At 38.1% G+C, this 26,861-nt stretch overlaps 1 long non-coding RNA gene across 1 annotated transcript in view; it reads right to left on the bottom strand.

Moving 5' to 3' along the window:
* Positions 1 to 413: 413 nt before the first annotated feature.
* The window catches only part of LOC129624604 (uncharacterized), a 28,341-nt gene continuing 1,893 nt past the window's right edge, over positions 414 to 26,861 (bottom strand). The window contains exons 2-4 of the long non-coding RNA XR_008701057.1: positions 6,916 to 6,996; positions 5,882 to 6,059; positions 414 to 820 (exon numbers count right to left, since the gene is read on the bottom strand). This is a non-coding gene — a long non-coding RNA (uncharacterized LOC129624604). The remainder of the gene's footprint in view (positions 821 to 5,881; positions 6,060 to 6,915; positions 6,997 to 26,861) is intronic.

The following is a 26,861-nucleotide window of genomic DNA, read 5'->3' as shown; positions in this document are numbered from 1 at the left end:
GAAGACACTGATCCAGCAGAATCATAATAGGAATCTCCAGTATTGCAAATTCTTAAGGAAATTTGCTAAAACCCATTGGACATACTTTGAATTATTTGTTTGGTTAATTATCAGTGGCTCCAAAGGAGGCCACTGTAAAATCTCTCTCAGTAAATTGCTTTCAAAGCCTCAGGCAGTTTGTAAGCATTACGCATCTTGTACACGCCACACAAAGTTCTCTTTGTGTATTGCCCTGTGTTACTTGTATCCTTGCACTTTTCACTAATGGTTTATAGGAAGCCTTGGCCTACTAACAGGCTGCCCTGACAACTTAAATAGTCTTCCAATCCTCTGAGTTTGAATTTGAACATAAGATCTTTACCGTCATGGTAAACACACCCATCAGGTCACTGGATGAAGCGAAACTTGCAAGTCTCCGAGGCCTTATTACCCAATATCCTTCTTAAAGCTTCCAGATCCCAGACTAACAATTACCACATCTAATGGCTGTTGCTTCCCCTATTATCTTATTATCTTCTCTTAACATCCTTGGCAATTAAGATGATATCCAGTGTGTCTGGAGGAAAGGTGACCCACATGAGACTTCCTGAGATGTTATCTGAATGCAGGCACTGAAGCTATGATGAGAAGCCTGATGAAAACATTGCATTGACCAAAAGATAGTAAGTCTTTGTTCCAGGGAGAAAATGAGATTGTTTACATTTTTATTTCATTTTTGTTTTCAACTTATACAAGGTGATTCGCTTACATGCAAGGTGTGTCAGCTCATCTTTGGGACTGCGATTCTCAGAATTCCTTTTCCCTGAATTGTTTCAGGTTCCTGTGGACCACAAGAGATATTTGGGGTGACATCAAAAAGGTGGAAAGATAGTGGGAAGCTGCTGTATAGCAGAGGTGCTTGGTGATGACCTAGAAAGCTGGGACCCAGGGATGGGAGGGAGGTTCAACAAGGAGGGGATATATGTATACTTATAGCTGATTCGTGTTGTTGTACAGCAGAAACTAGCACAACATTGTAAAGCAATTATCCTCCAATTAAAAATAAATCTTAAAAAAAAAGCCCTAAAACTAAAAACAAATAAATAAAAGGTGGAAAGAGGGAGTAGTTATATGCTTCTATGATGGGAAATTCCACGCGAGGCATGGTTCTGACCTGCTGGCTCTCCTTGTCTAAGGGGATCTCAGCCAGCCCTTAGTAACTCCAGCAAGCTTAGTAAATCCTTAGTAAGTCAGCAAGCCCTTAGTAACTCAGCAAGTTCCTAAGCTCTTACTAACTAAGCCCTTAGTAACTCCTCTGCCTTTGAGTTCCCTGAACCCCAGGCTTCCATGTGCAGCTCCTACATTTGTTCTTCCAACTCGTACCAGATCTCCCCTTTCAGTTTCTGAAGGGGAGAACAAGCTCCACAAGTTTGGCTCAAGAGTAAAGAACACCAGCCTCACATTCAAGTCATCAGCAGCAACTATGCTGAGCTTCGCGGGTGGGTTCCACCTTGCCCTGCCCCTCACTACTTCAGCATCTTTCCTTCCCAGTGGCCTGCCCTACTGACTTCAGGCCCAGCATCCGGTGTAGAAAAACAGGCTTGTACCAACGATTCATTCAGCTCCTACAGATGTATAAAGTCAAAGCCCTTTGATAAATCCCCTGGTCTTTATCACTCTGAGTGGCTCCGTTTTTCTGATCCAAATCTGGCTAATGAAATATACATATCTGTTATACTCCAGAGGATAATAGCTAATAAAATATGGCTCAATAATCTATTAAAATTTCAAATGGTAAAGGAGAAAATTTCCCACTTACTGTTTTATGTTGGTATTTTGAAGCTTCTACCCTTTCAAATAATTTTATTTTAAAATAGGTTTCTATAGGTAAGATGTCATAATATAAAATTATTGAAAACATAATATTACCTCCAAAAGACTATTCTGAATGCTGCATTCATGCAGAAATTAGTTCAGTCAGATGAGAACCATGCTCTTCATTAGGACATGGATGATTTTTGTAATCCAAACCACTGAAACAATTTCCTAATTTTGACCTCCTAGTTCTTCTCACACTTGGGAAAATAAGAGAATTTGTTAAATTTCTTTCAAGGTATGGAAAATATCTTGTAGTGAAGACACTACAGGCAAGTGAAACCAGGAACCAATCTAATAAAATTACTTATGAATATATGAACATTCTCTCCTAATATATTTCTCCATACAAGCTATTAATCTAATTTATATCACATACTCGGTTCTCTTCTACTTTTTCCTACCCCACAGAGGAAGGAATGTGCTGGTAAAAATTCACTGAGGTGGGTGTTTATAATTGCTGGGATCCTTACAAGTTTAAAAGGCAGAACTAAAAAACTGATGTGTTCCACAGTTCTCTAGTTTTGTTTCTGTCTCTATATTACTTACATGTGTTGAAGCAACGAGACACTTAACATCTGAGTCACTCAGTGCCACGTAGCAATTTAACTGAGTGTGAGGCATGGTTACGGAAGATATAAGGAGAACATAAGGACTGCAGAAGATACAAGGAGGACAAAGATTCAGCCCCTGAAGAAGGGTGTGGTCTGTGCCAAGGCTTCAGAGAAGGAAGTTTAAAGAAGAAACTGCTCTTTTACTTCCATAAAGCAACTAAAGGAGTAGAAGAAAGGTGGACATTAAAGCAGAGTCCACAAGCTGGAGAAAGGGTGCTATAAGGAGAACACACTACTTATGTGCACATTTTATGGCTTCCCTGGTGGCTCAGATGGTAAAGAATCTACCTGCAATGCAGGAAACCTGGGTTTAATCCCTGGGTCTGGAAGATCCTGCGGAGAAGGCAATGGCTACCCATTCCAGTATTCTTGGCCTGGAGAATTCCATGGACAAAGGAGCCTGGTGGGTTACAGTCCATGGGATTGCAAAGAGTCGGACACACTGAGTGACTAACACTTCACTTTTTAAGGAGAAGGAAATGACAACCCACTCCAGTATTCTTGCCTGGAGAATCCCATGGACAGAGGCGCCTGGGTGGGCGGGGGCTACAGTTCATGGAATCGCAAAGAGTTGAATACAACTGAAGTGACTTAGCATGCATGTAGAGAACTACTGATTCAGGAGTTTTCTCTGGCAATAGTTGTGTGGGTTGCATCAAACAGTATAAAGGCAAGAATTGTAGGAGTTGGTTCAAAAACAATAGGATTGACCATAAATAATATGGAACTAGGAATTCACCATAAGTATGAAGTGTAACTATTTTATTATAAAAATGTAGGATGGGGAGAGATAGAAGAAACACCAAATAAAGTTTTACGTACATGGTCATATTATTTTCACGATAGAAAGTAAGGTCATTTTTTGAGAAAAATAGAATAATAGTTACATTTTAAGGAAAATAGAAAAGGTTAATGAATCAATTATCTATGGTGGTATTTCCAGTCCCCTTCACGGCTCCAGTAACTGTCCTGTCCACTCTGCTTCATCCATGTGGTTTGCACTAGAACTGCCCAACTATTTGGTTATAACTATTCCTTCTTGGCCACAGTTGGTTAGCCTCGAACTGGCCACCAGACTATAGTGTAACCAACCATTCATTGTGTTCTCCCAGAATTTCAGAAACTTCAGTGTAAAAGTCACTGTCTTTCTAGTAATCCAGGTTTTACCATGGAAACCTAAATGCCATGTCTTACTGTTCTCTCAGTGTGTTTCCCACGTTTCCCACCATAGGTAACATAGAACAGATGTGACCTGCCCATAAAAATAATTTTTAATAGATTCACAAAGAAGATAATAAACACAAGATGGAGAAAAACGGAAGTTAATTTCTGGGTTCCAGTTGTTACTTAGAACCAGTCCTATTCCCATCCTTTGATTCTGTAAGATATCCCAGGAAGATTTTAATAAATACCCCCAATTGTTTAAGCTAGTGGTTTTCTGATACTTTCAATAAGAAGGCTGTAGTGAATAAAAATCATTTTTCTCTTCAGAGAATGAGCAGTAGAGTTGAGTAGGGAGACATCTAAGCATGACCAGACACCATTATGGGGTTCTTATGAAGTTGGAAACCATAAACGGTAATGGTACTCATCTGCTTGGTGTGTGAGTTTCTGCAGAAACATTCTGCAGCCTGGGGATAGACAAAGAGAAAACAGGCTAGTGAACTGATCAAGAACTGTGGTTTTCATTGTAAAGTAACTCCACAGAAGGGCAATAGGACAGGAGAGTTAGTGATATTGACAAACGTGTGATTGAAATTCAGGATGAAATGTCTCTCAAAGGGAATGATGTAATCCATTAGTGATATCAGCCCTGACCAGAAGAACAGGAGGCACCAGAATGGTTCCTAATACATTCCTTTTTTTTCCTCCCTTTCAGGATATAAATTTATACTCCAGCCTTCTTTTAATAAAACCAAATTAACTTCCAAATCAAGATTATGGTAAAGAAACTGATATAAAAATCACTGAGCAAAACTGCAACATTGATGTCTAGGAGATCAAATCATGTGGTCTATCTTAGGCATAAGATACTAGAAGAAACAATCACAGAGAAGAAATGAAAATTCTAGTCCTGCTGTTATGGGAAAAAAAATTAGGCTAAAAAGAGAATTCTGTACATATCATTATAAAATAAAATGGTGACTGCAAACACCAAAGTTTTATACTTTCCATTTTTTTTTAATTTATTTATTTTAATTGGAGGCTAATTACTTTACAATATTATGGTGGTTTTTACCATGCATCAACATGAATCAGCCATGGATGTACACGTTCCATTTCTATGCTTCCTTTTCTGTAAGATTTTGAAGTGAGAAACAATTGGTCTTGATGCCCACTCAAATCCCCTTTTACTTACCATTCTAATACCTGTTATCTATATTTCCAGCTGTCTACACCTGCGTTTCATTACCTGTAAATTTTATCTGGCCAAAGCCACAATAGCCTAAGAATTAACAGCCCCTACGAACATCCTTCAACCAACAAGGGAAGAGACTTTGGTGCATAAACATTCCAGCTTGCTCTCCCCACTTGGTACTAACTCTGAAATGCACCCAGATTTTTCTTAGTGAGGGCAAAATCTGGTCACGCCCAGAAACAACCTGCTAGTGCTTTTGTTACTGGCTGTCTTTCCTTCCCTATTCTACTTTCTTGCCCTCTATTCACATTTCCTGAAATTATCTCTCGATTTAGCTCTTAAACTTGAATACTTGCTTCAGGATTTGCTTCTGGGGATATGCAAACTACCAAAAGATTTGGAATGGAGTCTATAGGGCTAACTCATCATTCTAGGACCTCTTTTGTGAGAGTTCAAGATTTAGAGAATTTCCTTTTCCCCCTGTGAGAAGTGTCAGTTCTTTAATTTTTGGTAGTACAAAGATGTGTGAGATCTTTGAGGTATTAGTTCAGGGTTATATAAAATTAAACTGGATGTGAGCAAAGGGGCTAAAGGTTAAAATTATATTAAGAATTTTTTGTTCTGTAAATACAGGTTCTTGCTAACTGAAGTGCTGCTGTTGTTCAGTTGCTCAGTCATGTCTGACCATTTGAGACTCCATGGACAGCAGCACGCAGGCTTCCCTGCCTCTCACCATCTCCTGGGGTTTGCTCAAATTCATGTCCATTGAATCAATGATGCCACCCAACCATCTCATTCTCTGTCGCCTCCTTCTCCTGCCCTCAATCTTTCCCAGCATCAGGGTCTTTTCCAATGAGTTGGCTAGTTATAATTGCATTAAGAATTTTTTGGTCTATAGATACAGGTTCTTTATAATTCACGTGAGACAACCTATATGTTAAATTAAAGGCTATTATGATATATTGAGGCTAAAATATTGCAAAAGAGCTTTAAACACTATAATATCATAACCTTGGACTGTATTTGTGACAAGGTAGCAGATGAGAATACGTACTTGTAAGTTGCTGCAATAACTCCCACAATTGAATGGCTTCACACAATTAGAATTTCATTTTACACTATTAATATTCAATGTAGGAGTTCCAAGTACAGGCTAACAGAGATGCTTCACCCAGTCTATCAGGAAATCAGCTTCTAAGGCTTCTGAGGTCACCCCAGGGGTCTCCTCCAATCTAGACAGCCAGAAATAGAAAAGAGCAGAAGGAATGAATCAGAAGAGAACTTTAAGGAGCAGCCTTAAAGGAGGAGGAGTTCATTCCACTCTCATTCCATTGGCTATGATGCAATCACGTGACTATGCTGAACTGCAAGAGGCGGGGTGGGTTATAGGTGGTATTCCCGCTGGGAAACAGGACCTGCTTCTCCAAGGTCTCCTTGAGAAGAGACAGTACCCATTTCTGGCAAATAAATAGCCATCTCTTCCACCACCTGGCTTCCACAGTAGCACTGGTGATAAAGAACCGGCCTGCTAATGCAGGAGACACAAGAGATGCAGGTACAATCCCTGTGTCAGGAAGATCCTCTGGAGAAGAAAATGGCAATCCACTCCAGGATTCTCACCAGGGAAATCCCATGGACAGAAGAGCCTGGTGTGCCACAGTCCATGGGGTCACAACGAGTTGGACACGATTGAGCGACTGAGTACATGCTCCACCGCCAGCCATCTGTTTGCCTTATGCAAGATGAATATGCCAAATAAATTAATGATATAAACAAATTAGAATTGAATATTAAGTAAATCAAACCATTTTCAAGAATTGGAGAAAGATGGATGATCATGTCAGCAATTCACATACATATTAAAATAATCCTTACCCAATTATTAAAACTTGTCTCCTTCTGCCAATAGCATATTTAAGAGTTCAATTCTCTGAAATGGAAAACACTAATATTTCAATCACTTAAAAAATCCATCAGTGAAACACTTCATTGATTCATATTAATCTTCTCCTATGCCACTTCGCTAAAACAACTACCTTACATACAAATGAAATCTGAGTAAATTCTTATCTCTTCTTTACCACATACCTGTATATTCTTCATGGGGAATATGAAGACCATTTCACAGTTACCTTTTCTCTCCATAAAACTGGATCTGTTTTCTCTGATCTGAGGAGATAAATGCAAGGAGGCAGAGATTATAGAAAATGTAAAGATCAAAACTGAGTCAGACAAGTATTTGGTCTCAATGCCACAGGCTAGAATAAATGGATAACAAATTGAGATTTCTGTTATGAATTCATTGTTCTTCCCAGTACAGCAAACTGCCCTCTTAATTATTGATATAGCAACAATCATTTGTATTAATATGATATCTTCATTATGAGTATCTACATGGGATCTGTTAAAAGAGAAAAATAAATGCAAAACAAAACCCAACTTTTATACTTTGAACTAATTCAGAAAAGCTACTGACTTTATTTTGGAAAGTGGACTTAAGCTTCATGCATAAGTGATTCTCAAACATTACGTTGTATAGATTTTAAAGGAAAGAAGACAGCGGCAACAGTAGTGTTGCTGACTGCTATCGTGATGCTTATTAATGGAACTGTTGACTTCTAGCACTCAGTCTGGGTCAGTCTGGGTGGTGGTGGTTTTCATGATCACTAATTTATAAACTATGTGCCAGTTACTGTAAGTGCTTTATATGCTGTCTCATACTATTATTATTTCAGATATGTAGAAGAGAAAGCTGAGATTTAAAGAAGTTAAGCATCTTGCCCCAAACCACACCAATAGGACACAGATGAGATGAGGTATAAACATAGCCTGCTTGACAACACTCTATGCTATTAACCGTTATGTTGTGTGACTTTCCCCAAAGGTACATCACTGTTTGGTACTCTGTTAAGTACAGGTCTGACAACAAAGAATTAATCTAATAAAAATGAACAGAAACTAACTACAGTGGTTCCCTCTTATCCGAGAGGGATAAGACCCCCAGTGGATGCCTGAAACCACAGATATCAGTATAATAGTACCGAACCCTACCTTATATATACTAGGTTTGTTCCTGTACATGGGTACCTATGATAAAGTTTTATTTATAAATTAGGCACAGTAAGAGATTAACAACAAAAACTAATAATAAAATACCATACATTGTAAATAACAGTTATTAACTGTGGTCTCTCTCTTTCAAAATATCTTATTGTACACACTTAATACCTTGTCCATCTTAACTGAGCACTTCACGCACTGTGGCCGAAACGTCTGCAGTTTGAGGTGCAACAGCAAAACTGGTATGAATTTCTTTTCCCTTCATCACAGTTTCACAGATAAAAGATTGGTTCTTACTGCAGATTTTAGCAACTGCAGCATATTCTTTTTTTCATTCCCTATTAAGCTGAGAACTTTCACCTTTTACTTAAAGAAGTTACCTCATGGCTTCTCTCTGGCATACTCGAATGACGAGCATCACTACTCTTGCACTTTGGGGCCACTAATAAGTAAAATAAGGGTTGCTGCTGCTACTGCTAAGTCACTTCAGTCGTGTCTGACTCTGTGTGACCCCATAGACGGCAGCCCACCAGGCTCCCCCATCCCTGGGATTCTCCAGGCAAGAACACTGGAGTGGGTTGCCATTGCCTTCTCCAATGCATGAAAGTGAAAAGTGAAAGTGAAGTCGCTGAGTCGTGTCCGACCCTCAGCGACCCCATGGACTGCAGCCCTGCAGGCTCCTCCATCCATGGGATTTTCCTGGCAGGAGTACTGGAGTGGGGTGCCATTGCCTTCTCCAAAAATAAGGGTTACATGAACACAAGTACTATGATATCATAATGACAAATAACTGAGACGGCTACTAAGTGACGACTTGGCAAAATCTACTGAAAAAGAAACGATGATGCAAGTCTGGGGCAGGACAGAGCTGAATGAAACAAAATTATATTGTGCTACTCAGAAAAGTATTCAGCTTAAAGCTTAGGAACTGTTTATTTCTGGAATTCTTCCTTTGATACTTTCAGCTTCTCACCATTGACTGTGGGTAACTGAAACAAAGGAAAGCAAAGCCATGGATAAAGGGAACTAACTAGTATAAACTATAAGATAGAAGATAATGAAAGAAAATTAGGCACTTTCACATCAATACTGCTATTTTATTTTGTTAATTTATTTTTCAATTGGAGCATAATTGCTTTACAATGTTTTGTTTCTACTGCACAACAACAGTGAATCAGCTATAAGTATACATATGTCCACACCATCTTGAGCCTCCCTCTCACCCCTACTCCACTCCACCCCTCTAGGTCATCACACAGCACCAAGCTGAGCTCTCTGTGCTGTACAGAAGCTTCTCACTAGCTATCTATTTTACACATGGTAAAGTATATATATCAATGCTACTCTCTCAATTCATCCCACCTTCTGATTTTTAATATGACAGCCTTTGGAAATGGATAACATTTTATATTTTCCATTTTCCAATTGAGACTTAGAGAAGTTGGGAGACACGTCCCTCACTACCACACAACGATTAAACGACTGACTCAACACAGACCCATGCCTTTTAACTTTACAACTCTACTCCTGCTACTGCACTCCTTCACAGTGCATGGAAAATAAAAGCCGTGCTCAGTCGTGTCTGACTGTTTGCAACACCATGGACTGTAGTCCACCAGGCTCCTCTGTCCATGGAATTTTCCAGGCAAGAATTCTGAAGTGGGTTACCATTTCCCACTCTAGTGAATTGACCCAACCCGGGGATTGAACCCGCATGTCTTGCACCTCCTGCATTGGCAGGCAGATTCTTTACCACTGTGCCACCTCAGGAGCTCTCTTTTAGAGCACGCTGTCTTCTCATTTAATATTTTTGTTTCATTTCTTATTGCCTAAGTTTACCTGAGTTTCAATGCTTACATTAACTATGACTTGTCATTTCCTTCTGAAACAAATCAACCAATCTAATTTAGTGTTACTTTCCTAGCAAAGAATGAAGATATTTGTCAAAATCCAAATCTGTGTCTTTGGAGCGTAAACTTTTATTAACATGATCCCAAAAAAGGAAGATGAAGGAGACATGTATAACCCTGAATGTTCACTTCTCTGACACATGATAGAAATTGTCACCTTGTTTTTCAAATAAGAAAATGAAAAACGAAATTTTGAACAGGAAACAAATAGAGTGATTGCAAAATCAGTAACAAGGTCAGAGTTATGCAACTGAGACTAAAAGCAATTATATGCACGAGTGCTTTGAGAAAATTGTGTACTCAAAGTGTAATCTGGGGTATATTAGGAGGAAATCAAATAGTCCATAATGTGAAAATCTGAAGAAAGAGAGGGATGTAGTATAAATTGCCTAATAGTAACAAGGAAACTTGGAGAAGGGAATGGCAACCCACTCCAACATTCTTGCCTAGAGAATTCCATAGACAGAAGAGCCTGGTGAGCTACAGTCCATGGGCTGCAAAGAGTCAGATATGACAGAGCTACTAACACAGACACACACAACAAAAAAAAGATTTTTGTAATAAGAAATAATATATTTGTAGTAAGAAATAAATATATTTCTTATTATATCAAGAAATATAATATTCAGGATGGGAGAAGATATGGAGGAGAATCTAGCAATGAGAAGAATTTTCAAAGATGTAGAACCCCATATAACAGAAAACAGTAGCAGAATGAAAAAGCTTCTCTAACTGAATAGAGAGCTTAAAAGCTGAGAATAAACATGATTACTGCAGGAAATTTGCAGATCTAACACATAAAAAAAAATAGATTCAGTCTTTATAAGAATGATGAAAAAACTCAATACAGAAAATAATAACCCACAAAAAAAGTAAATGAGATGAAAGGGTAGTTTCAAAAACTTTAATTTTTATTCAGATATTCTAAAATAATTTGAAATCAGACACCTAAGAAAAATTTTTATTTAAAACATTGTTAAAAAGAAATAAACTGTATCATACAAACATATTTTTAATCTTCTCAGTGACATCATTGTTTAGTATGATAACGAAATATAGAGCCAGTAATGGGCTCACACTGTGACAAAAGAGAGAAAAATCAGAAAACAAGAGTGATGCTATAGAAGACTACCTTTTGAAGGCTACATATAACATTTTTCTAGCAATGTACAAACATAAGACTTGTAAAAATGTTTCTCTAGTAATACCTCCTTTGTTGTTCTTCCAGACAGTTGGGCAACAGAAATGTCATTTGATCCATGCTTAAGTTCTTGAGAGAACCAGAAACATAATGGGCTACAAAACACCTTAAACCACTGGCATCATGAACACTTCCTGTCTAATTCTGTTGGACAACAGAGACAAAGTAAGCCCTGTAATTACATCCCAGCCTGATCTATGCTTGCAGTCATGTAATTAATACTTCCTCTGTAAAGCAATGGAATAATTTAAAGAGCAGATTTTTTTTTTCAACCATGGTCTGAAAAAAAGAAAAAATTCTAAGAGGAGAATACATGTGCATTTTAGCTATGTGCAGACACTTCTGGGATTCCATTTGCTAAGAGAAATTGTAACTAGATTCTCAGAGCTTTCATTGTACCAAGAGATGAAAATGATACTTCCTTCCTGCTAAGGGCTATAGCGGGGGGTAGAAGAAAGGGTGACCAGAACCTATATTTATTCCATGAGGTTTTATGAAAATGGTAAACATAATCTCAGTTCCTGGCTACCTGAGCCACCCTAGCATGGTGCCAACCACATTTACAGAGTCTCAGCCAGGAAAATCACTGCAGAAATCTGGCTCTAGAGGATAGACCTCAACTTACACAACAGAAATAAAACACTGTACCCCAGCAAATCTATAGTGACTTCCCAAATGCCTGCGTAGTTTCTAATGTCCATTTTAGAGATGTATTCACAATCATGAATGTAGATCCTACAGAACTCAGAGACAATAAAACTGGGTTGTAACACAAAGGCAGAAAGACAGAGTAAGAGTCAGAATGTAAAGCTAACAATGTGGGTTTTACCAAGAGAGACGCATTTTCAATAGTTGTTCAAATTTTAAACACTTTTACATTATTTTCTATTAAATGGCTCATACATATGCCCAGAAAAAAGTCTATATTTTCAAAATCCCTCTCCATTGCCAACCAAATCCAAAATGAATTTCATCTTTGTCATTTTGTCAACTATCTTTATTTAACATTTAGAGTACACAAAGAGTGGTGCTAGGGTATACACAGGGTCAATGCAATGGTGATTACCTATTCCTGAAACAGTGCCCCATCTTACCCCTTATAACACTAAACAACCTTATTTTCGACCCAATGAGGTCTTCTCTGGGACTTCCCTGATGGCCCAGTGGCTAAGACTCCATGCTCCCAATACAGGGGGGGTCCTGGTCAGGGAACTAGTTCCCACATGCCACAACTAAGACCTGCCACAGCCAAATAAATAAATACATAAATATGAAATATTTTTTAAAAATCCTTAAAAAAAAAAGTTAGTTCTTCTCTGATCACTTTTCTACTTCTCTAAACATCACCCTGTCTATATGCTATGAAATACCTCACCATCACTCAACATTTTGTTTATTGATTTGTCTGTATTTGAAATATGAGAAAAAAAAACTGAAAATGAAGAATCAGGGAAACAGCTAAGCGAATATCATAGTTATCTTGGTCTGCTTGGGCTTCCATAACAAAATATCATAGACTAGGTGAGTTATTAACAGAAGTCCCTTTTCTCACAGTTCTCAGGCTGAGAAGTGCAAGATCAGGGTGCAAGCCAATTCCATTTTTTGTGGGCATTCTCTACCTGGCTTGCCACCTCCTGAGTGTATTCTCCTCTCCTCTTTTTGTAAAATCACCAATATTCTATGATGAGGGCCCCACCCTCATGACCTAATCTAACCCTAATTACCTCCCAAAGGCTTTGGCATTAGGGTTTCAACCCCCAGTGAATTTAGAGGGGTCACAAATATTCAGTTCATAAGTGCCAGATCTGGATCCCCTCAACAGAATAGAAAAGAACAGCAAGAGAATATTTTGCTTGATTATTAAACTGAATTACCTTGCATCCATCATAGAAATCATCTGTTCTGTTCTGGCAGGAAAATGTAGTTCTCAGTGTCCAGTAATTAATATTCATTTCCAGAGCAACTTGACTTAGGCATTTTCACTCTGGTAGCTTGATAGGTTGCATTTTATATTCGTAAATTCAATTGATTGGCTCATAAATTCTTCAAGCTCTTCATTTTAATCTAAGAATTATGCCAAGAAAAACATAAAAATTTTAAGGTAATATATGGCCCTGCATGAAAATTTAAAGGTAATAAGCCAGATTTATATTCTGTGAAACAGAGAATAAAAAAATCTTAACAAAAAACAAAATGATGGATAGGATACATCAAAGCACACTGTCTTTTTGGCACAATGATTTGGAGCTCACATGTAGGTAAGTCCCCTGTTCTTCAGGCAAGCCCACAGAAGAGGGAGTCCCACTCCATTGGAGATTGCTTCACTTTTTTTCCACTAGACAATAGTAATTGGGGATTTTTAAGATATTTTTGGCTGAGGAACTCTGAAATTTAATATATGTTCCAATTTGAAAAAACTGGAAACACAAAATAGGACAGTGGCCCAAGTCCAAGTAGTCTCAATTTTCCAGAGGCAAACACTGAAGCAAAGAAACAATAAGAAAACTCTCATGAAAATTACCAAGAGCAAGGGATGTCTGAATTGAACATTTTATTCATTGAATTCATAATTTTTTTACTTCCTTTAATTATTAGTCTTATCTCACAGAGCGAATTCACATTGAAATGATTAAACAGGGTTTTGGGAACCTGTGTTAAACTGACTAGCAATCATGCCCACATGCCTATTATAAAAAGTCATCATTCACTGTCATCAGCCACATGTAGGTCATATTAACTGATTAATAAACATATGAGTCGACAGCTACATCATTCACCCAGGTGGAGCTAGTGGTAAAGAACTTGCCTGCCAAAGCAGGAGACATAAGAGATGCAGGTTCGATCCCTGGGTTGGGAAGATCCCCTGGAGGAGGACATGGCAACCCACTCCAGTAGTCTTGCCTGGAGAATCCTATGGACAGAGGAGCTTGGTGGGCTGTGGACCACAGGGTCCAAAGAGTCAGATATGGCTGAACTGACTTTGCACGCACAAGCTATGTACAAAGCACTGTACTACAAACTATATCCAAATACTATTTCAGAAATAACTTCATGTTAAAGTGGAAATATCTCTCCATAGATTATTTTGAGGACTCAAGAGTTCTTCACAGTCTTCACAAGTACAAATGAACACTCTCTAGTTAAAGAAAGAGATGTGTGATGTGAAAGCTTCATCAACATCACAGCAGAAGACAGACACATGCACCACATTTGCACAGAAAGAAGAAAGCTATTAACACAGCCTGCCCTGTGCCATCCTTAGGAAACTGCAGCCAAGCCTGCAAAGGCAGATTGGAATTGAAGAGCAGCCCCAGGTTGGTAGGGTTTTCCGCCAACCTGTATATAAATCATCTCGTTCCTCATCTGCCATGTGAATAGGTTCTGCAGCTCCCATGGGAGTAGCTCATGAAATGTACTCATGCAACCTCAGAATATTCAGTATTTTTTTCTTCTCCAAATTTCCATGGCATTATTCCTGTGTTTATCTTTCTAGTTCTTGGATAGATCTTTCTCTATTTCTTGTACAATATATATTCTTGCAGTTCACTTTTTAAATACTGAGGTTCCCCTCTCAAAGAATCATATCACCCAGTCCAGATCCCCAGCCTCTTTATCTCCTCTGAGTTCCAGGTCCAAATCTCTAACTCCTTACTGGAGAGCTTCTTTGAGATGCCCAAAGGGTACCAAAAAGTAAATGCAACAAAAATCCAAGTCCAAATCTGTACCTTCAGAGGCTGCTGTTGTTTAGTCGCTCAGTCACATCTGACTCTTTGTGGCCCCAGTGACTGTAGGCCTGCCAGGCTCCTCTGTCCATGGGATTTCCCAGGCAAGAATACTGGAGGAGGTTGCCATTTCCTTCTCCAGGGAATCTTCCCGACCCAAGGATGAAACTCATGTCTCCTGTACTGCAGCTGAATTCTTTACCACTGAGCCACCAGGAAAGCCCCAGAAAGCTGCCAGCTCCTCTCTTTTTCAACCACTCAAAAAACACAACATGAAATCTGAGAGTCTGTACTTCCTCCTTCATTCTTCTTCCAAAGAGCAGTCAGGTACAGTTGATACAACTTCTCGTGCATCCTTCCAAGTACTTGATTTAAACTCTATTATTTTCCCTTTATATATTGAAATAATGTTTATTTGCCATCAGTTACTTTTCAGATGTTATGATAATTAAAATAAATTATTTTAATAGTGTCTATACTGGGAGAAACAGATAAGCAAATGTGGCTTACTTTCTCAAGGCATTTCTTAAACTCTCTCTAGCCTTCTATTCTATCCTTGACGTTGTCAGTGTTCTCATCAGGACCTTCTCCAATCTACTCAAAATGTTCCAGTCATTTCTAATAACCTATAAAGAAACAACAGAGTTCTGCAAGGGCTTTAAGTAAATTTAAATGAAAATTTAAATTCTTGAAAATGAATTTGAATTTTTCAAAAGAAATTTAGGGACATGTGAATGGCAGTCCCTGTGAGACAAGCTCTGAAAACAGAAGAGCAAGGCTGCCAGAGCTGGGTGTGAACCAATGTCAGAAAATGGGGAGAATACTCAGAAGCCATGAACACAGGTCAAAAGAAGGAAAATGTAAGCAAGCACAGCAGCAAAGCAGCAAAACAGAGCTCTGGGGGCAATGAGAGACTTATAGCTGTAGCATTTGATAAAGAAATAAGTCAAGGAAACTGGGAAATGATCCTGAGGGACCAGAGGGAAATCATGAGTATTTAGCAGCTGCTCAAAACGGGCAATCTGCCCAATGTACACGATCGATCCTCAGCCTGCCTGCAAGAGGCAGAGCTCTGCCCTGATTCACACTCCCCAGGTAATATTCTGCACAGCCATTATCCTAAAAAAGAAAAAGTCTTGAACTGTAGAATTATCAACAGAAGTTGCTGGGTTACCCAACAGGTTGTATTTCCAGTTTTCTAGACAGTGGCTGTAGCCAAGAGAATAGTGATAATCTCCAAGAAGGCAGACATACAGCCCTGACATTCTCTGTACCCTTATATCCTTAAAGTATGTATCTGTATCTTCTGTATGTCACTCAGTATTATGGTGACATATGTTATTTGTCTCCTTTATTAAAAAAAAAAAGTTGTAGTATGTCTGAGACTATGTCTTCTAATCAGTACAGAACTAAGAACACTGCTTTTTACAGTGAAGGCCCTTTACAAATGTTTTAAAATGACAGAAGTTTGGAGTTAGGTTATAAGAGCTTATTTTACAGATAATAAGCTCTCTTTTGCGACCCCAAGAACAGTAGTTTGCCAGATTCCTCTGTCCATGGGATTCTCCAGGCAAGAATGCTGGAGTGAGTTGCCATTCTCTTCTCCAAGAGACACCAACTCAGGGATTGAACCTGAGATCTCTTGTGTCTCCTGTATTGGAGGTGGATTCTTTACCACTGAGCCTCCGGGGAAGACCTACATTACACATAATAATGAAGTGGATTTATGTAGTGAAATGGGAAAACTTCATTTGACAATGTGGTGATTCTGTTAAGACATTCAGAATCACTGGGATTACTTAGGTCTGCCTGAAGTAAAGAGTAATCAAACCTCACAGGTAAACTTATTTCATCAACTACCTTTTAACTCACTAAAGAAAACCTAAGTCTCAAAACCTAAAATGCTTTTGTGTGTGTTAAGTTGCTTCAATTGTGTCAGACTCTTTGTGACCCTATGGACCATCGCCCACCAGGCTCCTTTGTCCATGGGATTCTCCAGGCAAGAATACTGGAGTGGGTTGCCATTTCCTCCTCCAGGGGATCTTCCCTACCCAGGGACTGAACCCACATCTCTTACATCTCTTGCATTGGCAGGCAGGGTTCTTTACGACTAGCGCCACCTGGGAAGCCCACAAGGCTCTTAAGTATCACTTAATAGATTCAAAGTTTTATACTTGGACTATTTGCTTTCTTTAAAAGCTAACCATAACTGATTTTAAATATCTTTATGAGGATCTCTGCATTTGGACATAGACCATATTCACAAGTTTGCCTGTCTTCAAACTGACCTCTCTCTAAATGAGACGTATAAAATAAGATAAAATTTGCATTTATCAGAAAGTTCAGTGGCAATGACTGATACTCAGTAAGAACAAATTTTAAAGGCCATTTTTACTGGAAAAATACTAGGGAATCTTACAGAACAACCAGGCTACAGGCAAAGCAGGGAACCAAGAATTCAAATAATTCAAAATAATGCAAATGACATCAGGACCATTTATTACTCTTCTACTTTCTTAACTTTCTGGGTCTATTTAATAGCTCTCTGTCCCCAACCTCCTGCCCCCTTAATGCTCTTTCACCTTCCCTATCATTCTTCTGTTCTCATTTTCTCTCTCTCTGTCTTTCTACCATTTCTCTCCCACATCCTGCTAAGTCACTTCTGTCGTGTCCGACTCTGTGTGACCCCAGAGACGGCAGCCCACCAGGCTCCACAGTCCCTGGGGTTCTCCAGGCAAGAACACTGGAGTGGGTTGCCATTTCCTTCTCCAGTGCATGAAAGTGAAAAGTGAAAGGGAAGTCGCTCAGTCGTGTCTGACTCTTCGTGACCCCATGGACTGCAGCCCACCAGGCTCCTCCATCCATGCGATTTTCCAGGCAAGAGTACTGGAGTGGGGTGCCATCTCCCACATCACCCTCTACCAAAGAATCCACCTTCCTTCTTCCAGCCAAAAAGGCATGACAAGTGTCCATTTGCCACTTTAGATCTCTTTCACATTAAAACTTTAGCCACAAATAGTGTACACAGTATCAAGAAAATTCTAGAGAAGGAACACACTGGCAAACTATGACCATGTACCCATATCTAGACCAACCAGTCTGAGGCCAAGAGAAGGAAGTACTATAACTTTTCCCCATGAAATGAATCAACTATTGCATGGTAAAATGACATCTCTAAGATAATGAGGTGGAGCAGGGCACAGTTTCCAGCTTAAAAGACAGGGCCTACGTTTTCAGGAAGAAAATATTTAGCAGGTCTTTGCCCAATTGTTTGTTTTTTTTTTAAAAAAAGCAGGTATTTAAAAAGACTTAAATGTGACACAGACATATTCAGATGGCCTATACACTGGTACTTAGTAACTTGAGCATAAATTTCATGGGTTTCATGTAAATGAAATCCAGGCTGCTAACGGACCTTCTGCTTCATTTTACTTCATTATTATTTATTTAATGTTCCCAGTACTGTAATAAAACACTAAACAGTGTATAACTTCTTTCTGTGAAGTACTTTTTTGTCTAAATATTTTCAATAAGTAGTGGCTTTCTTTAAAGTAAATGGAACGGTCACACTATTAAATTTAAATTGACCTTATGAATGAGAATGATTTTCTCCATCTATTGTCTAGAACAGTGCTTCAAAGAAGTGGTAACATAGCAGCTATGCCCTTAATAGGATAATGGCATCATTTAAGAATGACTTTTAAAATACAATCATGCTAAAATTCCATCCAAATGCTGTAGAATTTGTACTAATTATCTCATAAGAATTTTACATAAAACTATTTATACTGGAATAAGATTTTTTTAACCCATACAAAGGAACATTACATTTCTCTATCATATGAACACGGGTTTTAGTATAACTATTAAGATCCCCAAATATTCAAAAATTAATAAAGTGTCACAACAAATACAAAGACTACAAACAAATTAAATTTTGAGTCAAAAGTAATACAGCTGATCCTTGAACAATACAGGTTTGAACTGCATAGGTCTACTTATACACTGAATTTTTTCAATAGAAAATACTTTGGTATTACATGACCTAAGGTTGGTTGAATTGGAGAATGCAGAACCTCGGAAATAGAGGGCCAAAGTAAAGTTACACTCTTGTTTTCAGCTGCTCAGAGGTTCAGTTCCCGTAGTCCCTGTGTTGTTCAAGGGTCAACTGTATTTTCTATTGTGTTTGTAAGACTCGTACTCAAAAATTACAATGCTTTTAATCATTTTCTTTTGTTATTTTTTGTTCTTGAGGTCGTGTCCACTCTTTTGAGATCCCATGGACTGTAGCCCGCCAGCCTCCTCTGGCCATGGGATTTTCTAGGCAAGAATACTGAGTGAGTTGCCATTTACTTTTCCAGGGGATCTTCTCAACCCAGGGATCCAGCCCAATTCTCCCACATTGTAGGCGGATTCTTTATCAGTGAGCCACCAGGGGAGCACAGTCATTTTCCTTAACTCTGCTGAATGAGGGAGAAGAGGCTATTTGGTTCCACTACATAGATTCCTATGTGGACATCCACCCTACCCAAGATTCCAACCCAAGCTGGTCTACCTAAGAAGAAAAAAGAGGACTCAGAATGGAGCAGAAATTTCCTAGCTAGGTCTGTCTTTTACTGTTCTTTAGACATAGTCCAGCTCCAGGGCTAGGGCTTCCCAGGTGGCGCTGGTGGTAAAGAACTTCCCAGCAAATGCAGGAGACATATAAGAGATGTGGGTTTGATCCCTGGGTAGGGAAGATCCCCTGGAGGAGGAAATGGCAACCCATTCCACTATTCTTGCCTTGAGAATCCTATGGACAGAGGAGCCTGGCAGGCTGCAGTCCATAGGGTCGCAAAGAGTCACACACAACTGAAGCAACTTGGCAGCAGCTGCTCCAGGGTTACTGCTGATCATTTCTGACAGAAAACACTGAATAAAGACATCCTCGCAAGCTGCCCACCACACCCTCTGCAGGCTATAAGGCACCTTTGCTTAACAGACTTGTAAACACTAGCAAACAACTCTTTCTAAAAACAAAATTATAGGTTCAGAGAGTTTTAACCTCTCAATCTTCTTTATCAAACTTCATAAGGAATAGGAGGTAAGAGGAAACGGAAAAGAATGTACAAAAGAAAATCTCATCTCCACCATCAAAACTGTCAGAGGACTTTGTTGAAATACTTGAGATAGAGGCAGAAAAGAAGATAATTAGCTAGGTAGCTAGATAGATGGATAATAGCTTGACAGATAATTGAAAGCAAAAAAATAATAGTAAAGGCAGACAAAATGTAGGGAAGAAAAGGAGTGAAAATTATAAAGAAAATGAAAAGAAATAAGAAAGAATGCTTCACTTCAGTCATGTCCAACTCTGAAACCCCATGGACTGTAGCCTGCCAGACACCTTTGTCCATTGGAGTTTTCCAGGCAAGAATACTGGAGTGGGTAGCCATTTCCTACCCCCAGGGGTTCTTCCCCACTGACCCAGGGATCAAACTCACATTCATCAAGAGGAATGTGCAAATAAGGGAGGAGATGGAGTGTAGATTAAGGCAAGCTAATATTACTCACAAGCCCGTGCATGGCATACCCATCCAAGCCTTACACACTGTGAGGAATATATGGTATTTGTTAGCTCATTACTCGTTAAGCATGAAAATACTGGCTTTTTAAAATAAATCATATTCCCCATCTGTTGTGAGGTGGTTTTTTTTTGACATTTTCTATTTTTTTAAATTGCTTTCAGTATAATTTTTAGTATCTAGTGAGCCTTCTTTAGCTAGATCAACACATAAAGTTTAAACTATAACTAACATTATCTTGTCGGTTATAGTCTCTGTCATTGTAATGCACACAGAACTATGGAATAAAAAGAAAGACTAAAAAGAAGTTTAAAATGTGAACATGAATTATCATTTTCTTTTTCAAGTAAAATCTTGATGAGTAACTCTCTGTCAAAACAATGCATTGAAACATGAAGAAAACTGTCAAATTAAAAGCAAATGAGTATAATAAATGGAGAAAAATAGACTATGGCATGAATAATTCTGGGGAGAATAAAAAGCAATGAGGATAACTTTCAATACAGCATCCACTTAATTGTAACAGCAGAAAGAAAAACAGGTCAGGAAATGTATATGAGGATAAGTAGATTCCTTTTAAAGCTTCCTTAATAGCTCCACTGAAAAATAGTTTTAAATTCTTATATATGACTTTAAAATGAGTGTTGACCAAAATTCTCATCCCTAAAGACAAGCTATTTTTACTAGGCAATTAAATCTTGCCTTTATTGCAAAAGACTATTTTCTAAATCCCCCTGTTTGTGTTCAATTCGCCATATACAATTGCAGATTTGAACCTAAAAGAGTATATTTTAATAGCAAATGTATCATAAGGGTGAGGCAAAGTGTTCATTAGTTTTCAATTTCAAAATATTTCTCCCTTTTGATATTCATTTTGCCTCCTTTGATTTAAAAAAGTAGTTATATTTAAGGCCTGGAATAATGATAAGGAAACAGAAAGGGAAAGGATGGGTTTTTTATTATTTTATAACTTAATATATGTTGTTGAGATTTATAAACTGTCTTGGTTTAAAAGTAACAGAAATAATTTGATGATGGTTTTCCACTTACTAGTTATCTGGATGTGCCTGAAAATAAACACCTCCAGTGAAAAGACGGTGGTGGTGACTTTTAATGGCAAGCCTAGACTGGGATAGCAGTGAAAAATTTTGGGTAAGCACAATTGCCTAAATGAAGCCTAAAAAAGTATTAATTTCATTCAAAATGTCAGCTTGAGCAATGTCAAATCCTTCTAGATGATAGAAAATATACTTAAATGAATAAACATAGCATGTACAAAGATAAAATGAGAAATCTCCATAGATCAAAAACTACATAGAATTCCTAAGTGATGACACCATAATAGGGATAAAAGAAATGGGAAAACATAAAACAGGAAATACAGGGTAGAAGACAGACTAAAGTGTAGGTGCCCCAGACCTGGGAACAGGGGAGACCTCATGAGAGAACTTGCCAGGACAGCAGAGAGATTCATCTTTGTGCCACTGCCCTCCCTCCAGGGAGCAACTGGTCAACCTGAAAGATGGAAGATAGGTAGGTGCTGTGTGTTAAACAGGTGACACAGCCCTAGGTGGCTGTCAGTACTTAAGGGCAACAGAAAATACCCAGAACAAGAAAACCAGCCCCTAAAGAAATACATGTCTCTTTAAATTTAATTGAAAACACAATAGAATACAAGTCTTAGCAGAAGCTCACAACGCATCCATCAAGCACTTTGCACAAATGCTTGCAGACAAATAAAAACACACAATCAAGAATCACATCACCAAAGAATGAAATAAAGCCATGCAGTGAAGTAGACACAAAACTCAACCAACAGAATAATCTACACTGGAGGAAACAGAGGTGCTAAAACAATCAGAAAAAGACTCTAAAATCAGTATATTCCTAGAAAGGTAAGAAAAATTATTTTACTTATACAAGGAGAATAAGCTGTTATAAAAATGAAATGAGAAAAGGAATCAATCGACCTCCCTTTCTAGAAGGAACCAATTTAATAGCTGACTCCAAATCAACTACTGAATGATTCCTTAAATTACCCATTAGTTCTACTCCACAAAGTTTCTCAAGTTTTCATGAGCTTAAGGTCTTCACATCATTTTGTTTTAATTCAGCAGCCTTCTGTACCAGGAAAAAACAAAACAAAAACGAGTAGAACCGAAAAAGCAGGTCACAGAGTTTTTCACCATCACCCCTAATAACATCATAGTCTTACATCCCTGAGGTGGTACCAACTTCTTTATTACCAGAGAACAAATGCTTTAAAATTTACCTTTACATATTGTTGTTGTTCAGTCGCTAAGTTGTATATAACTCTTTGTAACCCTTCACAGCTCTGTATTATGCTTGATCAAATGAGCTATTTATGAAAGTCCAAAAACATATACGTACAGTACAATACCTTGATTGCCTATCCTAGGCTGAATTTTATTTCATTTTTGTAGGTAAGAGACTCACAAAATCCCTTTCAATAGCTATTTCCTGAGAAAACCAGCTTTGCATATCCCTGATTTAAGTGCTTTGTCAAATCATTTCCTCTAATGAATATGAAGAACTGCTGAAGGCAATGACATTCAGCTCAGCAATTCTAACTTTCAGAGGAGTCAACATTCCAAATGTATTTGTGTCATTAAGAAAAGAAATAGAGACCATCAATCAGACTTTCAGGTTGTGTTTTAATCAGAACACATTCAGGAAACAGTCTGAAAAGCCAGAACTTTGAATGCCCCTGTTCAAGAAGGTTTTTTTCTTATCTGATTTGCAGCCCACAGAGGAAGAACAAATACTGGCAATGCTTTCTATTTAATTTAGTATAAGTTCATAAAACAAATTGCCCAGATAATTGGACATGTCTTCAATTCTGCACTACATTTTCCATAGATGTAAACCAGATTTATAACTTAGAAGTACAGCAATAAATGAGCATAGCTTGTAATAGACTTGCGCCAAGTCTTATGTCAAAGTGAAATAAAAAATGAGACTGACCACTTTGAGTAATTAAATCTGTCAGCTCAGTTAACTCCTTCTAAAAGATGAACGAGAACACTAAGGTCTGCAAAAAAAAAAAAAAAATGTTGAATGATATCTACTAGCACAAATATACACAAGCAAGAAATAGATGTTTTAGTAGCTTTTCTAAAAATAAACTTATCATCCTAAATTCTGTAAATGATTTTTTTGTTATTCCTTTTTTATCCCCTTTAGAGAACTGAAAACCCACTCACACATGGAAACTACTATCTTGAAGCTAAATTCCCATTTTCCTCTGAGGAGTTTTTCCACCCCTGCTTAAATCAGAGTTGGCAATTATGCCTTTTGAGACTGAACCGTCTGGTCACCATTTGTCTAGTTTCTCATCCAAAAAAAAAAAAGAGAGAGAGAGAGAACAAAAATATTCTGTTGGAAAATACAAGGTGTTTTTCAGGTTCATCTCTTGGTCCTGCAATAACTAAACGCATCTAGTTGTTACAAGGCAAAACTCAAGCCAACAGGTGTCCTTTCATTGAATTCTTCCTTGTTCTGGTCAAGAAAGGGGAAGGACATTAATAGTGATGAAACAGAGAACGCAGAATTCCCACCTGCAAAGACCTTCCTAAGTCCACATACTTCTCTGGGCTATTTGCCAAAGACAACGTTCCAGAGAAAGTAAGTTTAAATAATAACCTCTTCCAGGAATGGGAAAGGATATGTGCGGATCAACTGGTATTGGTAATACAGTTTCAGGATTTTTTTTTTTTTTAAAGAAGGAAGACTTACTTATTTTGGAAGAAAGAACTATTTTTTCCCAAAATTTCTCTTTGTGTTTGTATTTAAGTAAATTGTTTTACTATTTTTCATATATCCAGTTTACCCCCATACAAGAGTATTATCTTCCCTCTGCTTCTCTTCCTGTCCTTACTGAGTAACAGAAGCATTGTTCACCATCTGGACAAACTAGAAACCAGGTAATCACTCTTGGTTCCTTTCTCTCTTCCCTCTGAATCTAATTAATGATGAAGACCTGATCAGTTCAGTTCAGTTCAGTCACTCAGTCGATTCCAACTCCTTGAGTCCCCATGGACTGCAGCATGCCAGGTTTCCCTGTCCATCACCAAAGCTCGGAGCTTGCTCAAACTCACGTCCGTTGAGTCGGTGATGCCATCCAACCATCTCATCCTCTGTCGTCCGCTTCTCCTCCCGCCTTCAATCTTTCCCAACATCAGGGTCTTTTCCAATGAGTCGGTTCTTCGCATCAGGTGGCTAAAGTATTGGAGTTTCTGCCTTAGCATCAGTCCTTCCAATGAATATTCATGGTTGATTTCCTTTAGGATTGACTGATTTGAGCTCCTTGCAGTCCAAGGGACTCTCAAGAGTCTTCTCCAACACCACAGTTCAAAAGCATCAATTCTTTGATGCTCAGCTTTCTTTATAGTCCAACTCTCACATCAATACATGAGTACTGGAAAAACCATAGCTCTGACTAGATGGACCTTTGTTGGCAAAGTAATGTCTCTGCTTTTTAATATGCTGTCTATATTGGTCATAATTTTTCTTCCAAGGAGTAAGCGTCTTGTAATTTCATGGCTGCAATCACCATCTGCAGTGATTTTGGAGCCCCCCAAAATAAAGTCTGACACTGTTTCCACTGTTTCCCTATCTATTTCCCATGAAGTGATGGGACCAGATGCCATGATCTTAGTTTTCTGAATGTTGAGTTTTAAGCCAACTTTTTCACTTTCCTCTTTCACTTTCATCAAGAGGCTCTTCACTATATGCCATAAGGGTGGTGTCATCTGCATATCTGAGGTTATTGATATTTCTCCCGGCAATCTTGATTCCAGCTTGTGCTTCCTCCAGCCCAGTGTTTCTCATGATGTACTCTGCATATAAGTTAAATAAGCAGGGTGACAATATACAGCCTTGACATACTCCTTTCCCAATTTGGAGCCAGTCTGTTGTTCCATGTCCAGTTCTAAGAACCCCAGTTCCATGTCTAGTTCTGAGAATCCATGCACAGTATGAGGACTTGATAGCTCCAGCTATTAAGTATTTCTCTATTATTTCCACTTTTATTACAACTGCTACTCATTTTTCTGTCTAAATGCTCGGTCTTTTCCAGTTCACCCTTCAAGGTGCTGCCAGAGATCTTTCCCAAAGCAAGTCCAATCACGTCTGTCTCCCTCATAAAATCTTTAAGTGACTCTCCAATCCCTGTGCTAAAAATGCAAACTGCTTGACTTAGCATAGAGAAGATCCTTCAAACACCTTTCTTTGATCTCATCTCCTACCACTTCCTAAAAATCTGCAGTGCTTATGCTGTAGTTTCCAAAACAACCCATGCCCTTCTATAATCTATGCTGTTGCACATTTTCTTCTACCTGAAATAATTCCTCCACTGATTTATTGTTAAGAACTCAGTCATACTTAGATTGGAATCAAGCATGACTTCTGAAACCTTACTTTACTCTCCACCGCAACACTTAACATCCCATCTCTGTGAAAAGTGATCGCATAGCAGTACCATTGTTACATGTTCTTGTATCTCTGACTGTCTGGACTTCTGAAAAGTAAGGAGTATATGTTTTTCCTCTTCAATGTCTTGACACCCACCAGAAAATAAATACTATACAGTGAATAAGTTAAGCAGTGAATGAGTGGTAAGATAGATAACTGTCTTAGGTAGTGAAATCTCTGTCCCAACTGTGGTCAACACAATACAGTTTTCACCTTCTTAGGTTAAATGGAATTGAATAACTGGGCCAGTTTTGACAAATCACTACAATGGATTAGATATCTCTTGAATCTGAGTTCATGAGTCAATGCAGTGAAATAGTCCCACTGATTTTTTAATTAACATAGTTTGCTTTTTTTCTGAAATTGATTCTGCACTACACTGTTCCCTTCTGGATTATTTTCTGTAATGTTTCTTATATTCTATTTTTAATTTGTTTACTTAGCTTTCTCTATTGGCTTTAAAATGCAGCATTGGATGTAACTGTCAATATATCTTTCAATTTCTTTATCATTTATCTAATGGAATGACATGGCATTAAACACTCAATAAATATCTTTCTATGTTAATTTGAAAGTGCATATTTAGAAATAGAATCAAAGGAAAAGAAACATGAATATTATCTTTCTATTCTGATTACTTAATTTCAGAAAATGTCACCAACCACCTTCTCTTCACATCAATCTTTTTGCTTTGCTTTCATTTTTTATTCTATGCAATAGGAACTTTATATATATTCTATATGGAGAGATAAGTGGCATAAAAATACATACATTTCTTGGGGAAAAATAATTTATGTAAATTTTTAAAAGAAATTAATGTAGTCTGAACTGCTCATTAGGAGGAAAACTATTTGGAAAAGCAGTACTTTTTTTCCCTCTTACCTCATATTTTGTTTGTTTTTTAATGTCTAACTGAGGCCTTATTTGGGCACATATTCCATTAGTTTGAATAAGTCTGGTTAGCCATCCAGCAAACTGATACTTCTTCAATTTCTTTTGCCATATAGTGATTTCCTATAAAACCCACTCACTGTGTAGACAATTTTAACTCATGTAGGAAGTACTCAAACCTCAGAATTCATCTTAC

This window comes from Bubalus kerabau, chromosome 12, assembly GCF_029407905.1.
Source record: "Bubalus kerabau isolate K-KA32 ecotype Philippines breed swamp buffalo chromosome 12, PCC_UOA_SB_1v2, whole genome shotgun sequence".
In the NCBI taxonomy this organism is placed as follows: domain Eukaryota; kingdom Metazoa; phylum Chordata; class Mammalia; order Artiodactyla; family Bovidae; genus Bubalus; species Bubalus kerabau.
This window is presented reverse-complemented; position numbering and strand designations above follow the sequence as displayed.